At 45.2% G+C, this 16965-nt stretch overlaps 1 non-coding gene across 1 annotated transcript; it reads left to right on the top strand.

Moving 5' to 3' along the window:
- Positions 1-15338: 15338 nt before the first annotated feature.
- On the top strand, positions 15339-15410 carry TRNAM-CAU (transfer RNA methionine (anticodon CAU)). The gene has a single exon. It is a non-coding gene; the product is annotated as a tRNA-Met (tRNA).
- Positions 15411-16965: the final 1555 nt, after the last annotated feature.

The following is a 16965-nucleotide window of genomic DNA, read 5'->3' as shown; positions in this document are numbered from 1 at the left end:
ATATAATATATATATTAACATACATAATATATATGCCAAAAATACAATAGAGGAGATGAAACAAAATTTTTAAAGTACATGAATAATTTAGTAGAAGGCAAAAGAAGGAATAAAGGGCAGATGGAACAAATACACAACAGCAAGGTGGTGGCTTTAAACCCAACCATGTCAATCATTACATTAAATGTAAACGTACAGAAAACTACAATTAGAAGTCAGAGACTTTAGAATTCCCTGGCCGCCCAGTGGTTAGGACTCGGTGCTTTCACTGCTGTGGCCCCAGGTTCAGTCCCTGGTTGGGGAACTAAGATCCGGCAAGTCGAGCAATGCAGCCAAAAAAGAAAAAAGTCTGAGACTTTAGACTGAAGGGAAAAAAAAAAACCCACCTAATGTAAATGAGTTTACAAAATCCTGAGCAGATATAATAATATAACTGCCTAATGTTCAAAGCAAAAACTGACAGAACCAAAAGGAAAAATAACCCACTAATAATAGAGTTTGAGATTTTAACACGTTGCTATGTAATTAATGGAACAAGCAGGCATAAAAGTCAGTCAGGATATAGATTTAAATACTTATTAACTAATTCAGCCAGTTACACTCCATAAAAATGATTATGTACCCTGACCATCAAAACTCTGCAGTGGTCCAGCCACATTGTGTGCCAGCAGAGTAAGAAGGAAGAAGGCACTGGGGAGAAGTCTCAGATTTCCACCTGGGTCTTTCCACTAACTGATGAGTGGTGTGGTCTGGGCCCCACCGTCTTGTCCACATTCTCAGTTTCCTCACCTGCAAGGTGAGCCACAGCACGGGCTGCTCTCAGAAGCCTCTTCCAGCTCTAACCCTCCATTCTGAGGAAGCTCTAGGGGCTACCCCAGGATGCTACCCCACTTGAAAACCCTCTTTTTAGAATAAAACGAGATTCATACAAGGCCTGACACCTCCAGTGTTTATGTTGGGGCTGTCCTGACGGAACCTGCTATCAAAATTGTCTGTGATTCAGTTAACAAACTCTTGTGCAGCGTTCTCTGCATGCCAGGTACTGCTCTAAGGAGTCTAGATACAGGCTCAGGCCATCCTCATGATACACGTCTAGTTGATAGATGCTCTGACTGCCCACATATTACTCCTCGGAGGCACAGAGAGGTTGACTAACTTGCCCATGTCAGCACACCAATCTGTTCTTTATCACTTCATTGGAGAAGCAAAAACAAGGCTTCCTGTGTGCCACTCACAATAAAGAGGGTGCGTATTGATGATATAATAATCATGAATTTTGATACTCTTAAGAAACAAAAATTCAGATTAAACTCCAGCACTGCAACTGGTGTCATTTAACAAAATAATATGAACAACTTGTGATGAGAAGTCCTGTGATCTTGAGAATGTAACACCAGTTATCATAACTTTTCCTAGTAAAAAACCTTCAGAAGGGGCTTCCCTGGTGGCGCAGTGGTTGAGAGTCTGCCTGCCGATGCAGGGGACACGGGTTTGTGCCCCGGTCCGGGAAGATCCCACATGCCGCGGAGCGCCTGGGCCCGTGAGCCATGGCCGCTGAGCCTGTGCGTCCAGAGCCTGTGCTCCGTAATGGGAGAGGCCACAACAGTGAGAGGCCACAACAGTGAGAGGCCCGCGTACCGCAAACAAACAAACAAAAAAACCTTCAGAAGTTCATGGTTAGACACCAGATGGAAGCCAGACCCAACAGTCTGTGTTTCCTCCCTGTCCGGCTCCTGCCCATTTCTTCCCACTGCACCCAGGTGGCATAGAGGACCTGTGCCCACCAGCCCTTCAGCTCCACCTGTGCCCAACTCTACCCCGACCACCACCTGCCCGTTGATTCCTGCATTCCACCTTTGTTCATCAGCTGCCTGCACTCAGCACTCCTCCCGCCTATCCAATTCCCTCTCCCTGCACGAAGTATTCCAGTGCTGCAGCAACTCTGCTAGGCTCTCCAGGGCCCCGGACTTCCTAATTTGTGTGTTCTGTGACACTCAGTAACATACTGCCTACCTTGCATTGTTACTTACTTTCCATACTGTTACTTTTCACTAGTGTGTGGTGTATGTCTTGTCTCCCTGACACTATTACTGCAAACTTTGAGCTGCCACTCCCAGTGACAGGCATTCAGCGCACAGCTGCCTCAGGAAATCATGCAGCTCTAACCATCTGACTGGGCTGCCAGGTGCTGCTTTCAGCTCTGTCCTTGGCTGTGGGTACCCTAACCATTTTGACAAGATGGAAGCAGCACTTCGAATTGCATGGAAAAAAATGTACTCTACAGAGAGGAGACAAATATTCTTATTTTGGCCAAGCTTTCAGAGGAAATATAATGTATGTTCATTAAAACATGGCCCTGCTGGTAGTCAGTACTGGAAATTCAAAAGGTATTACCTTGGATAAAAGATTAATTTCACATTTCTGGTTCTCTTTACAGAAAACACAAATACCACGGAATAAGTCATAGTATCATAAACTTTTTGCTACCCAGGATTCTGAGACGAATGAAATGTTCCATTTGATCACACATCCTCGGCTCTGAGGCAGGAAAATGGCTGTTCCTATGTTCCTACCTCAACATCACAGAGCTGGCAGGTAGTAGGTATTTCATATATTTGTCAAACCATGGAGCTGAATTGAGGCCCACTTGATAAAGAAATCCAAATTTATCATATGATGATATCACTTATATGCGAAATCTAAAATATGACACAAATGAACTTATCTACGAAACAAACAGAGTCACAGACGTAGAGAACAGACTTGTTGCCAATGGGGAGGGAGGAGTGGGGAAGGAAGGGTTGGAAGTTTGAGGTCAGCAGATGCAAACTATTATATATATAATGGATAAACAACAAGGTCCTACTGTATAGCACGGGGAACTACATTCAATGTCCTGTGATAAACCATAATGGAAAAGAACAGGAAAAAGAATGTATATATGTATAACTGAATCACTTTGCTGTACATCAGAAATTAACACAACATTGTAAACTATACTTCAATAAAATAAATTTTAAAAAATTTATAATATGACTGTGAAGTTTCAAATAGTTGTGATACAGTCACAACAACCTGACATCAAAACCTTACTCACGTGACTTTTCTTGACAATTCAGGAGGCATTTCACGATCTCACGGTGCCCATGATCATAATTACAAATACCGTTTTTTCACTGGCATGATATATGTGGAAAAGTACCTGCCAACGTGGAGTTCATCCTGATTGGTTTAGTTAACTATATTGGTATAGATCATTAAACAAAAGTAGTGTATTCTTGAATACTGATTTGCTAAGTTGGTTATATGGCCCAATTGATCTATAGAGTCAATATCATCCCAATCAAATCCCCAGCTAGCTTGCTTGTAGGAATTTACAAGCTGATTCTAATATTCATATGGAAGTGCAAAGGATCAAAATGATCTTGAAAAAGAAGAACTAAGTTTGAAGGATTTACAGCTATATTAATATAAATTAAAATAAAGCTGTAATAACCAAGTGAATATAAGATGCCTTCTCTAATTCAGCCTTTAACAAAAAGCTAATAAAATACAGTATAGCTATAGTAATCAAATCAACATAAAACTATACTAATTAAAATTGTGTGGTACTGGTGTAAGAGTAGACAAATCAGTGGAACACAATAAAAAGTCCAGAAATAAACCTCCACATACAGAATCAATTGATTTTCAACAGAGGTGCCGAAGTTACTCAGTAGGGAAAGGGCAGTGTGACATAATAAATATACACCTGGCCTGTGCCCCTGGCTCCTGACACAGAGCTCCTAAATCCCTTGGAATTTCCTGGGTGATAGGAGCATCTTTTGTTCTAATGAGGCAACTCTGGGTGGGCTCCTGGATGGGGGCTGGTCACCAGAAAGACCGAGCCAGGGTTAGAAGCAGAAGTTTTAGCCCCACCCCCATCCTCTGGGAGAGGGGCTGGAGATTGAGTTAATAATTAATCATGACTATATGATGAAACTTCCATAAAAGTTTCTAAACTATGGGGTTCAGAGAGCTCCCAGGTTAGTGAACACATGCATGTGCCAGGAGGGTAGTACCTCAACCCCACACAGGCAGAAGCTCCATTTAAGACCCTTCTGGAACTCTCATACATCGTTTACAGTAAGAACATACAATGATGCAGCCACTTTGAAAAATGGTCTGACAGTTCCTCAAAAGGTTAAACATAGAGCTACCACATGACCCTGCAATTCTACTTCTAGACATATACCCAAGAGAAATGAAAAAGTATGCCCATACAGAAAACTGTACATGAATGTTCATAACAGAATTATTCAAAATGGCCAAAAAGTCAAAACAACTAAAATGTCCATCAACTAAAAAATGGACAAATAAAGTGTGGTATATGGGGACTTCCCTGGCGGTGCAGTGAATAAGAATCCGCCTGCCAATGCAGGTGACACAGGTTCGAGCCCTGGTCTGGGAAGATCCCACATGCTGCGGAGCACCTAAGCCGGTGTGCCACAGCTACTGAGCCTGCCCTCCAGAGCCCGAGAACCACAACCACTGAGCCTGAGCACCACAACTACTGAAGCCCGCGTGCATAGAGCACGTGCTCTGCAACAAGAGAAGCCACCGCAATGAGAAGCCTGCACACCGCAACGAAGAGTAGCCCCTGCTCACCACAACTAGAGAAAGCCCCCCCAAAATTTTTTTTTTAATTAAAAAAAATTTTTAATGTGGTGTATCTACGCAACAGGGAGGAGATATGGGGATATATGTATATGTATAGCTGATTCACTTTGTTATAAAGCAGAACTAACACACCACTGTAGAGCAATTATACTCCAATAAAGATGTTAAAAAGAAAAAAAAATGTGGTGTATCTATACAATGCAGAATTACTTGAAACCAAAAATTTAAACAGTAATACATGCTACAACATGGATAAAGTTTGAAAACATTATGCTAAGTAAAAGACACCAGTCACAAAAGACCTCATATTATATGGTTTAGGAAGTCTACTCAATAAACAATGCTGGAATAACTGGATATCTGAATAATCATAACAACCACAAATGAAAACTCTGACCCGTATCTTACACCATACAGAAAAATTAATTTGAGATGGATCATAGAGCTGTATGTAAAAGCTGAAACTATCAAGCTTCCAAAAAGAAAACATAGGAAACTATCCTTGTCTTTTGGGTCCCAGCACCCCAAACATGAAAACCATAAAAGGAAAAGAATTGTTTAAATTAGAGTTATGAAAAAATAAATAGGCAGGAGGCTTGAACAGCTACTTCACAAGAGAAGATATGTGAATGATCAATATACACATGGAGAGATGTTTGGCATCACTAGTCATCAGGGAAACGCATATTAAAACCACAAGGTACCGGAAGAATGGCTAAATTTAGAAAGACCGACCTTTCTAAGTGCAGACAGTGATGTGAAGCAACAAGAACTCTCGTATGCTGTCGGTGGGAATATAAAGTTGGCACCACCACTCTGCAAGAAAGCCTGGCAGCTTTTTACATAAAGTCTTACAAACACACACACACACACACACACACACACACACACACACACCCCTACCACGTATGTGTAGATGCAACCACTGCACTCCTAGGTACTTACCCAAGAGAAAAGAAAGCAGATGCCTGCAAAATTGCTTGTCCAAGAATGTTCATAGCAGCTTTATTCGTAATAACCAAAAGCTGAAACAACCGAGTGTCTTCAGCAGGCAAGTGAGAAACAGATGGACGGGAGGGGTGCAGCGGGGCAGGGGCGCCTCCCCGGATTCCGGGGAGCTGGTGCGGGCTCTCCCGGGCACGCCCTTCGGTGCCTCCTCATATAAGCATTTTGTGGAAAGTGTTTTGAGTTTTCACAAAAAGGTCATTCGAATAGAGCAAAGCTGGAAGTGTGGTGTCTTCAGACTTGGAGGTTCCAGGTGTAGGAATTTACAAGTTACCAGCACAGCTGTGCTAGGTTGATTCCTGCAGGGTTCAAAACAGAAATCTACACAGCACTGTAATGTACATCAGTGGCAGCCAGCTGCATATTTACTAGGACATCCACACATTAAAGAAGTGAAGAGGTGCCAAGACTTCCCTGCTGACGCAGTGGTTAAGAATCTGCCTGACAATGCAGGGGACACCCAGGAAGATCCCACATGCCTTGGGGCAACTAAGTCTGTGCTCCACAACTACTGAAGCCGTGTGCCTAGAGCCCGTGCTCCACAACCACACAAGAGAAGCCACCACAATAAGAAGACCGCGCACTGCACTGAAGAGTAGCCCCTGCTCTACGCAACTAGAGAAGAGTAGCCCCTACTCCATGCAACTAGAGAAAGCCCGTGCAGCAACGAAGACCCAACGCAGCCACAAATAAATAAATAAATAATAAATTAATTTCAAAAAAATGAAATGAGGGCTTCCCTGTTGCGCAGTGGTTAAGAATCCGCCTGCCAATGTGGGGGACACGGGTTCGAGTCCTGCTCCGGGAAGATCCCACATGTCGTGAAGCAGCTAAGCCAGTGCGCCACAACTACTGAGCCCGTGCTCTAGAGCCTGTGAGCCACAACTACTGAGCCCATGAGCTGCGACTACTGAAGGCCACGCGACTAGAGCTGGGGATCTGCAACAAGAGAAGCCACTGCAATGAGGAGCCTGTGCGCCACAACGAAGAGTAGCCCCCACTCACCGCAACTAGAGAAAGCCTGCATATAGCAACGAAGACCCAATGCGGGCAAAAATAAATAAATTAAATTAATTAAAATAAATAAATAAATTTTAAAATTAAAGAAAGAAATGAAGGGGTGCCCAAATAAATAAACAACATATATATATATATATATATATATATATATATATATTTTAAAAGGAATTCCCTCGTGGTCCGGTGGGTAAGACTCCACGCTCCCAACAGGGGGCCCAGGTTCGATCCCTGGTCCGGGAACAAGACCCCACATGCTGCAACTAAGACCTGGTGCAGCATGCATGAATGAATGAATGAATAAATAAATAAATATTTTTTAAAAAAAGGAAATGAAGGAGGTATCTGCCCAGGTGTGGTAATGGGGATGTGGTGTGTGCCCCATGGTCAGGGCTGATCTATCACCTGTTCACCAGGAAAGGCCCAGAACAACACTCTCCCAGCTGCTCATATGAGCTACTCCCACTTCTTAGGATTCTGCCCTTTTCCATAATAAGAAACAATAAAAAGCATGTCTCACTTTTGTCATTGCAATTTAAAATTACATTTTAATTAAGGTTGGAAAACATAATTAGGTCATTTAAAAGTTAAAAATTGGTAAAATGTTTTAAACCCTGTCTAATTTTTGGAAAAAGTGAGTTTTATAGGTGAATAATACACACATTCCTAGTTGAATTTCATTCTAAAAAAATGAGAGCTTCAGGGACTTCCCTGGTGATCCAGTGGTTAAGAATCTGCCTTCCAATGCAGGGGACGTGGGTTCGATCCTTGGTCAGAGAACTAAGATCCCACATGCTGCAGGACAACTAAGTCTTCACGCTGCAACAAAGATCCCACGTGCCACAACTAAGACCCAACCCAGCCAAATAAAATAAATTTTTTTTAAAAAATGAGAGCTTCAGAGATAAATCTTATAATACCAATTTTAAAAAGAAAATACTGAGAATACCCTTAAATTTGCTGATATTAACTGGACCTGAAAGTGTGTTTCTAATCCTCCTCCACCAAAACCTCTTCTCCAAAGACCTCCCTTTGGAGCTTTGGAAAGAGGGGGAGGCGTGTTCTCACTCTCTGTACACCTGGGGGCAGGAAGGGGGTCCTTGGGTGTGTCCCTACATAGTTCTTCACACGTCACAGAAGCCATTACATATGTGGCTATGTGTACAGTAAGTCCCCTAAATACGAACCTTCAAGTTGCAAACTTTCAAAGATTCCGAAGTGCATTCCACCAATGTGAGTGAAATTGCAGCTTGCTCTCCATCTCCAATTGCTGACGATCCTTCAGCTCTACCGTCTCCCACCTCCTCTCCCTCCTCCAGTCAGTAACTCTTCTTGCCTGTTCACTCGATGCCAGATGCTGTGTGCCAGCTGTTCTATTTACTGTAAGATTAAAAATGTTTTATTTTTTGTGTTTTGTTTTTATGTATTACTTGTGTGAAAAGTATTATAAACCTATTACAGTACAGTACTATATAGCCAATTGTGTTAGTTGGGTGCCTAGGCTAACCTGTTGGACTTATGAACAAACTGGACTTACGAACGTGCTCTTGGAATGGAACTCATTCGTACGTAAGGAATTTACTGTACTTACCTCCTGAGTTAAGGCAATGCTCCCAGAAAGGCAGCCCTCAGAATGTGCCCTGGGGCAGGGGGGCCCTGCTCCAGCTGTCTTGTGTGCCTCTGTGCTGTAGGCCACATTTTTTAAAAAGATTTATTATTTATTTATTTATTTTTGGCTGCGTCGGGTCTTAGTTGTGGCACTCAGGATCTTCGTTTAGGCATGCAGGCTCTTGGTTGTGGTGTGCGGGCTTTTCTCTAGTTGTGGTGTCCAGGTTTTTCTCTAGTTTAGTTGTGGCGCACAGGCTCCAGGGCACGTGGACTTTGTAGCTTGTGGCACACGGGTTCTAGTTGAGGAACGACAGCTCAGTAGTTGTGGCACGTGGGCTTAGTTGCCCTGCGGCATGTGGGATCTTAGTTCTCTGACCAAGGATCGAACCCACGTCCCCTGCATTGGAAGGCAGATTCTTTACCACTGGACCACAGACCACATTTACCTAAGTTTGAGAAGAACACCAGGAATGGCCTGGGAGCGGGGGATGAAGGTGTGAGGCGTGTGCCCCTTGTAGTGACGGTGTCCCATGGTCAGCCACATGCAGACCCATCTTCGGTTGCCCTTGGCATCGCCATCCAGCCAAGTCTCCTCCAGGTGACCTTTCTGGATCTCTGTGCTGAGGTTAGTGTCCCCCAAAGCCCACATGGAAAACATGCAAAACACAGACAGTAGGACAGACAAGGATTCAATAGCTAAAGGGTATTTCTGAATAGAGGAACTTCTATCGCCTCAACTCAGGGCCCCCAGCCCCAGCCCCACCCAACCCAGGCTGTGGCTTCTCAGAATTTGTCTGGGCATCTCTGGTCCTCCCATCTCCTGAGCTCTAAACCTCCAGCCTAACTTTGACTCATGGGCTACTCATCGCCCATTCATGCATTCACTCTTTCATTCCTTCATTCAGTAGCTTGTCCACTCATCAAACATTTCCTATTTCCAGCTTCATGCTGGGCCCAGTGCTGGATGCCCAGGCCCACGGGGAGCAAAGGGGAGCCGGGCCCTACCTTCATCGGGACAGGGAGGGGAGGCAGCCTTGATTCATCACTCCTCACCTGGACCAGCAGCCCACATTCCCTCACACATGGCCAGCCTCCTTCCCCGGGTCCCCCTCCCCTCACATGCTCACCCAGCCACCCAAATGCAAGACCCGGCTCCCATGGCACCTCCATCAGCCGCCCCGGCCACCTCCCATACAGTGAGAACTGCTCCTCCCTCGAAGCCGCTTGGTACCCACCTGGTTCCCAGCTTGCAGTCTGGGACAGTCATTGTGTACATGTTATCCCAACAGGACTCTGAGTCTGGAATTGGATTAGGCTTGGCACTGGTCTGATGCAGAGTAAGTTTGGGAAAGTGACATAATGAGTGAATGATTATTCCAATCAGTTACTGTCCATTGGCCCATGCAGAAAACTTCTCTGAGCTTATGTGAAGCACAGAGGACCAAGATGAAAACCTTGCCTCATCCTGCTGGCCCTGGGTTAGGGATGAGAAATAGAGAGGAAGCAGGCAGTCAGAACATGAGCATGGAAGCTGAGGCAACTATTTTGTAGAGAATTCTGATGGTAAACATCAAAGCTAAACATGTCAATTCAACATCGGTGCAGAGCTACATCTGTAGGAGACACTGTGCTTCATTTAGGAAATAAAAAGATGAGAAGACAGGGATCTTGCCTCTAACAAATCAAGTACCACAATTTTTAAAAGTGGGCAAAGAAGATTTCTCATGTTGGAGAGTGAGTTACAGAGAAGCAAGGAAAGGCTGGAGGAAACCACGTGGTTCTGGACTAGAGCTGGAAACGTCAGTATGAACTCATTTCAACCTTCATATGACACAGCAAAAGGGCCTGAAGAAATGTGTTTTCCTATGATAGAACTCCTTCACACAGTCACCTGTAAATCATTGTATGTGGTGTACAGTTATTTTATTTCATAGTCATGGAGCTCAGTACACGTAGGGGCAATAAAAAATGCATCTGAGTTGCACTTGTACTTGCCTTAAATTCAGATTAACTTTGTATACTTTTAAAGAATTACCGATCATATCAAAATTCAAACAGAGGGAAGTAGTTTACTGGAAGGGAGGGGAAAAAAAAAACAAAAGAAAAAGTCTGGTAGAAACTTCAAAATATCAAAACACATGTAACACAATGGAAACTAAAAACGGTAATGGTCAAAATCATGAAGGGAAAGAATCATGATAGCTAAGAAAATATGGGTAATGAAAATGACAACACAGAGATGAAAGGTTTTGTGAGAGTCAGAACACTCCTAAACAGGAAGCAAAAAACAAACAAACAAAAAAAAACCAGAAGGAATAAAAAGCAGAAGGAAGATGATGGTAACAGAAAGGGAAACCACAACCAGTCCACTCAGCAGGACACACCAGGTGGCCCCACCCACTGATTTTTTACTTCATTGATTACTTCACTAAACCTGTTAGAATGAACACTAATTCCCCCAACCCTGTTTAATGAAAAATTCATTCGTTCAAAATTATGATTCCATTTACAAAGAATCAAGGTACAACGGACAAAAAAGATGTTTCTTAAAACATTTGAAAGTTACTTTTTAACAGGAAAACTGCTACAGGATGTTGACTAGCCTATTCCAAGACTAACATTGCCTGTATTTGTTTTGCTTGTGTAGTTTTCAACAAGACAGACATCACTTACATCAGACATTCACATCAGTGGATGTCTTTAGAACTGTCAAAAATCATGAAGACTGCACAAAGCACAAGAACATGTTTACTTGGGCCACACACAAATCACATAAAAACAGAGTAGGCTCCTTCTGTAAGGAGGTCGGAAACACACAGAACGTATGGGATCCAATTAGTGAAGATGAGGAAAGCAAACATGGAAAGTGTTTTCCATTTCTTCCTGGTCTGACATGAAATACATGACACAAAGCTCCTAACAAGTCACTGTGAGGCCACCACGGATTAGAGGTGGGTCCCTGCCTCCAGACATACAGGATAGGTTTGGCCAAGTCTGATGGCAACCCTAAAAGAGTATGTAACATCATCAAAAGAACGCAACTCTGGACAATCTTTTCTAAACTATTAATAATAAAAAGCAAAATTTGATTAACCCTGCTAAAGAAAAGACTGAATTATCTATTTACCATATATAAACAGTATTACCAAATCATTCCCATATGAAGGAGTAATTAAGGTCTGCATTCAAAAATTTAGAAAAAATTGAGACTTCCCTCGTGGTCCATTGGTTAAGACTCCACGCTTCCAATGCAGGGGGCCCAGGTTCCAACCCTGGTCAAGGAACTAGATCCCACATGCTGCAAATAAAAGAAAAAAAATTAGAAAAAAATATATGAGGTGTGTTAGGCAGTTAACTAGTGAAATGTTTTATTTAAAATTTTTTTAATTAATTAATTTTATTTTGGCTGTGTTGGGGCTTCATCACTACGCGTGGGCTTTCTCTAGTTGCGGTGGGCAGAGCCTACTCTTTGTTGCGGTGCACGGGCTTCTCATTGCAGTGGCTTCTCTTGTTGTAGAGCACGGTCTCTAGGTGTTCAGGCTTCAGTAGTTGTGGTCCGCAGGCTCAGTAGTTGTGACTCACAGGCTCTAGAGCTCAGGCTCAGTAGTTGTGGTGCACAGGCTTAGTTGCTCCGCAGCATGTGGGATCTTCCCCAAGCAGGGCTCGAGCACGTGTCCCCTGCCTTGGCGGGTAGATTCTTAACCACTGCGCCACCAAGGTAGTCCTAGTGAAACGTTTTAAGTGTTTAAAGTTTGTGATATTAATCAGCTGTGTATAATTTGCAGTTTGTTGTGGTTACTTATTCCTATCAACATTCACCTTCGTATCTAATTCCGTATTCTTAAAAAGGGAGCTCCAAACTGCACAAGCTGGAGACCCCACCCATCCTGTGCCCTGCGTGGAGCAGGGCACCTGGGGCCCGACCGGGAGCGCGCAGCGTCTGCACGGCAGGGGCATCAATCAGCGCGGCCCCACGAAGGGGGCAGGCCCGGAGTTCGCCCTGTCCCCAGCGCGGCCACCAGGGTCCCCGACCCACGCCACTACATGCGAAACGTACGCAACCGCTAGGGGTAGGCAGCAGCGCCGCCGCCTGACACGGATTTACGCAGGGCACGTGACTGCCCTCCCACGTGACCGCCCCCACGTGACCGCCGACGCCGTGCAGAGGGAGGAACCCAGTTCCCCCGAGACCTGGCGAGGTCCGGGCTGGGTCTGCGGCAGTGTGGCCGCCTCCTTCGGCGACGAGTGGAGCGGGTGCCACGCTTGGCGGTGGGCCTGGGGCCCCGAGTTCGACGGGGCTTCAGGCGGAAAGCGCGGCGGCCTCCTCCCGAGCAATTAGGCACAATTGTCCGCGGGAACGGAGCGCTCCTTCGCTTTGGTCCTGCGCTTTCCCTTCTCAGCTGTGCTGAGGAAACAAATAGGCGCTGACGCGCCTTTCTAGGGCACTGCCTCTGGTGGTGAGGTACTGAAAAGAGAAATCCTTTCCCACGAGCAGAGACCTGTCATTGTAAAGCCCCGTGGTTTGCTGGGAGCGGTGTTGTGAAGGGCGCGATGACAGTGGGGTTCCCGAATGGAAAGCAAATAAGTCCAGGTCCGGAATTCGGGTCTGTTCCGACGTGACCTCACCCTCGGGTGGCTGGCTGCCCGCTCTGCCCCGCAGTCAATACTGGGATTTAGGGTTGGCCACTAAAACTTGTACGTGGGAGGCAGGCAGGGCAGGCTTAGTGGGAGAGTCTCCTTCCCTGTCCCCACGGCCAGTTCGGCCCGACGGTTAAGCAAGCATCACTAGGATGGCTGAAGAAAGAGTCTGACAGTTACCTGCAGATTACCTAGGCCACCTGGTTCAGCCTTTCCCACAGTAGAGACCTTTGGAAGAGCTTTTGTGTGGAATATGAATCTCTCAAATTCTGGACCCGTTCAGAAAAGTCCATCCCCACACCTCACTGGCAAAGCTCTTTGACCCCAACCCTCCAATGTGGTTTTGTTCAGGCCCTGCCTGAGGCATTGATGAGATGTGCTGCCCAGAGAGCTTCCCCCTGTCTTCTCCCAGTGGCCACCATTTTGCCTCACAGTGTACCTATGTGGCTAGATTTATCAGACTCAGACAACATCCTAGACCCGGGTGGTGGCGATTCAGGCTCACGGTACAGCCTTGTGGGTGCATTCCAGGGAGTCTTATCCCCCAAGGCAACTGCCGGTCTGTTTTGATATTCTGAGCCAGGGGCTGCCCCTTGTGCCCCTTGTGCTGGAAGTGTCACTACAGTTGCAGAAGTCCCTGCCTGGTAGCTTTGCCCAGGCCTTTGCTAAAGTTCCTCCCTCATCTTCACTCTCCCTTCAAAGCCCTTGGCAATGTGGTTGTACGTCTGGATTCTCGTTGTGTTCTGCAGTTCTGGGTGTCTTCTGCTTCCCCTCTAGATCCACCACTACCTTCCTCTTCCCTAAGACCAACAGGAAGCTGGAGGGCCAGAGAGCTGAGTGGCTGCAGCCAATGAGAGGCACTGGTAAGGAGATTAGAGGTTGGGGGAGGGGGGAGAAGGCCTGGGTATTCCTCAGTTCTTCCCTGCCTAGCTGAAGGTCCACAGCCTGCTAGGGAAGAAGGCCACAGCTCCTGTTCTTACTGGGTCCAGGAACTCCAGCTTCCAGGCTTTGGGATTCTGACGGCTCAGCACTGTGGCCAGTGTTGGACTGTATACCGTGTCTGTGGCTTCATTTAACCCTGCTTGTAGAAATAGTTCCATGCACCCCAATGTTCATTGCAGCAGTGTTTACCATAGCCAAGAAATGGAAGCAACCTAAATGTCCATCAACAGATGAGTGGGTAAAGAAGATGTGGTACATATATACAATGGAATATTGCTCAGCCATTAAAAAGAATGAAATAATCTCATTTGCAGCAACATGGATGGACCCTAGAGATTGTCATACTGAGTGAAGTAAGTCAGACAGATAAAGACAAATATCGCAGAAGCTAAGAAAAATGATACAAATGAACTTATTTATAAAACAGAAACAGACTTAGAGAATGAACTGATGGTTACCAGTGGGGGAAGGGTGGTGGGGAGGGATAGTTAGGGAGTTGGGGACTGACATGTACACACTGCTATGTTTAAAACAGATAACCAACAAGGACCTACTGTATAGCACAGGGAACTCTGCTCAATATTATGTAACAAAATTATAGGTACACGTATATGTATAACTGAATCACTTTGGTGTATACCTGAAACTATCACAACATTGTTAATCAACTATACTCCAATATAAAATAAAAAGTTAAAAAAAAAAGAGAAATGGTTCCATGTCCTTTGAGTGTCCTGGTGTTCATAGTCTGGCCATAGAACTCCAGCAGTTTCAGTCTCTTTGTTTCTTTTTCCTGATGATTCTGTTGGCTTGAGAGAGGAGACACCCTACTATCTGCAACGGCAAGTTCCATGGACACTTTTTACATGAAAAGGTTCAGCAGAAATTCAGCGAATTTTTTCCCCCAAAGGATTTATTTCCAGAATGTTCTTGGGGGAATAGTTTCTACCTCTTTGAAATGCAAAGTTATTTTTGATTTTTTTCTTCAAATTATAAAGCTGAACAGCAAGATTTCATAACACTGTAATTTTAAGCCGTTTTGTATGGAAAAAACAGCTTCCTTGGCCATGGGGAAGAAGTAGGTCAAGAGAAGAAGCCGAATTAAAAGGATAGTTTATTGATAATTGGGACAAATTAGGAGTCTTTTTCAAATGATGGGGAGAAACGTTGCTTTTGTTCTTTTCCGAAATCCAACCAGCATCGCTGCAATACAGAACCTGCCACCATTGTCCAAAGACACTCTGGGCTGAAGCTTGTGTTTCTTGACTTTTTTAAAACAGCAGAAAAGGACGTGAATTCAGAGATTTCTCTGGGTAAGAAGTTGAGGGAGGGAGAGCAAAAATCCACATTATTCTTAAAAGGGCACTTGCAGGAGACTCCCTCCCCCACCCTTTACTTTTGTCTTCTGGGCTGTACCCCAGGGAGGCTGTAGGGCTTGTTACAGGCAGGCTCAGAGGGAAGGACAGTACAGCAGAGTGGCGCAGCGGGAGCGTGCTGGGCCCATAACCCAGAGGTCGATGGATCGAAACCATCCTCTGCTATGAGCTTACACTTTTGCCTGCTATATCTGGCTTTTGGGTCCCCAGCTGTGGGGCAAGGTCCGCCTGTGGACCCTGGTGTCTAGGGGTGGCAGCTAGTTCTATGATGTAACGGTTAGCACTCTGGACTCTGAGTCCAGGGATCTGAGTTGAAATCTCAGTGGGACCTGTGGACCCTTTTTGTCCCTTCCCAGGGGCACTTAGACCAAGGGTGGCCAGCAAAGGGACACAGTGGCATATGGTTCTAAGGCGTAACGGTTAGCTCTCTGGACTTTGAATCCAGAGATTCAAGTTCAAATCTCGGTAGAACCTGCTTTGCCTGGGACCATTTTGTCTCCCTCTCTTGTGTCCCGAGCAGTGGGACACAGGGACATAGTCTGGCACAGGATAGGTGGTAACTCTGAGACCCTGGCAGTCCACCTGATCACCAATGTTCCCCTCCCTCCCACCCCAGAGGGAGCCACGTTAGGGATTTCCTGATCTCCTTGTTCTTTTTAATGTCCTTCCTCCCGTCCTGCCCCCCCAGTTTGGCTTTAAAAAAAGGAGACTAGGGGAATTCCCTGGCGGTCCAGTGGTTGGGACTCCAAGCTTTCACTGGCGAGAGCCCTGGTTTGATTCCTTGGTCAGGGAACTAGGATCCCACAAGCCGCAGAGCACAGACAAAAAAAATTAAAATAAAAAATAAAATTTAAAAAGGAGACCAAAGGGGCTCATACGCTAGTTCTGAGATGTCCCATCATGCACATTTAACCTCTAGAATCCCATGTCAGGACAGACAATTACTTAATCTTCTCCACCGATGAGCTTCAGTGCGGACTGTTTACTCTTCATGCAAATGCAGAAAAGGGTCCATTCAGGTACTGCCCATTGGGCCCCTGGGCGGCTACTGTCATAGGAAAGGCTCTTGAGAGTGACACTGCCCACAAGTGCACCTGCTCTTCTCATTGATACCAATACTTCATAGGTCGTGTGCCCAAGTATATGCTTGTGTGTATGTGTATATATGTATATGTGCATGTCTGTGTACACATGTATATGTGCGTGCACGTACATATGCCTGTGTATATATGTATGCGCACACATATACGTACGCACGTCAGCGTATATGTGCACACATGCACGTGTATGCGCACACACACATGCCCGTATGTGTGCACGCACGTGTCCGTGTATGTGTGTGCATGGGTTATGTGCACACGTATGTATATGTGCGCATATAGTTATGCACACACGTGCACGTACACATATACATGTGTGCACACGTGCATGTATGTGTATGTGCAATTTGATTTCAATTTAAAAATCAGACTTCTATTCTGGTACCTGCTCTCCTTGTCTTTAAAACGTACGGCTTGAAAATAATTACCTTTCACTCAAAGAACATTGTGCCTAAAAGTTTTCATGAAGCTTGTAAGAAAAGTCTATATAAATTTAATTTTTTTTTTTTTTTTTGCTGTACGTGGGCCTCTCACTGTTGTGGCCTCTCCCGTTGCAGAGCACAGCCTCCGGACAGGCAGGCTCAGCGGCCATGGCTCACGGGCCCAGCCGCTCTGTGGCA

This window comes from Delphinus delphis, chromosome 19 (assembly GCF_949987515.2).
Source record: "Delphinus delphis chromosome 19, mDelDel1.2, whole genome shotgun sequence".
Taxonomy (NCBI): Eukaryota; Metazoa; Chordata; class Mammalia; order Artiodactyla; family Delphinidae; genus Delphinus; species Delphinus delphis.
Note: the sequence above shows the minus strand (reverse complement) of the source record. Positions and strands in the feature narration are given on the sequence as shown.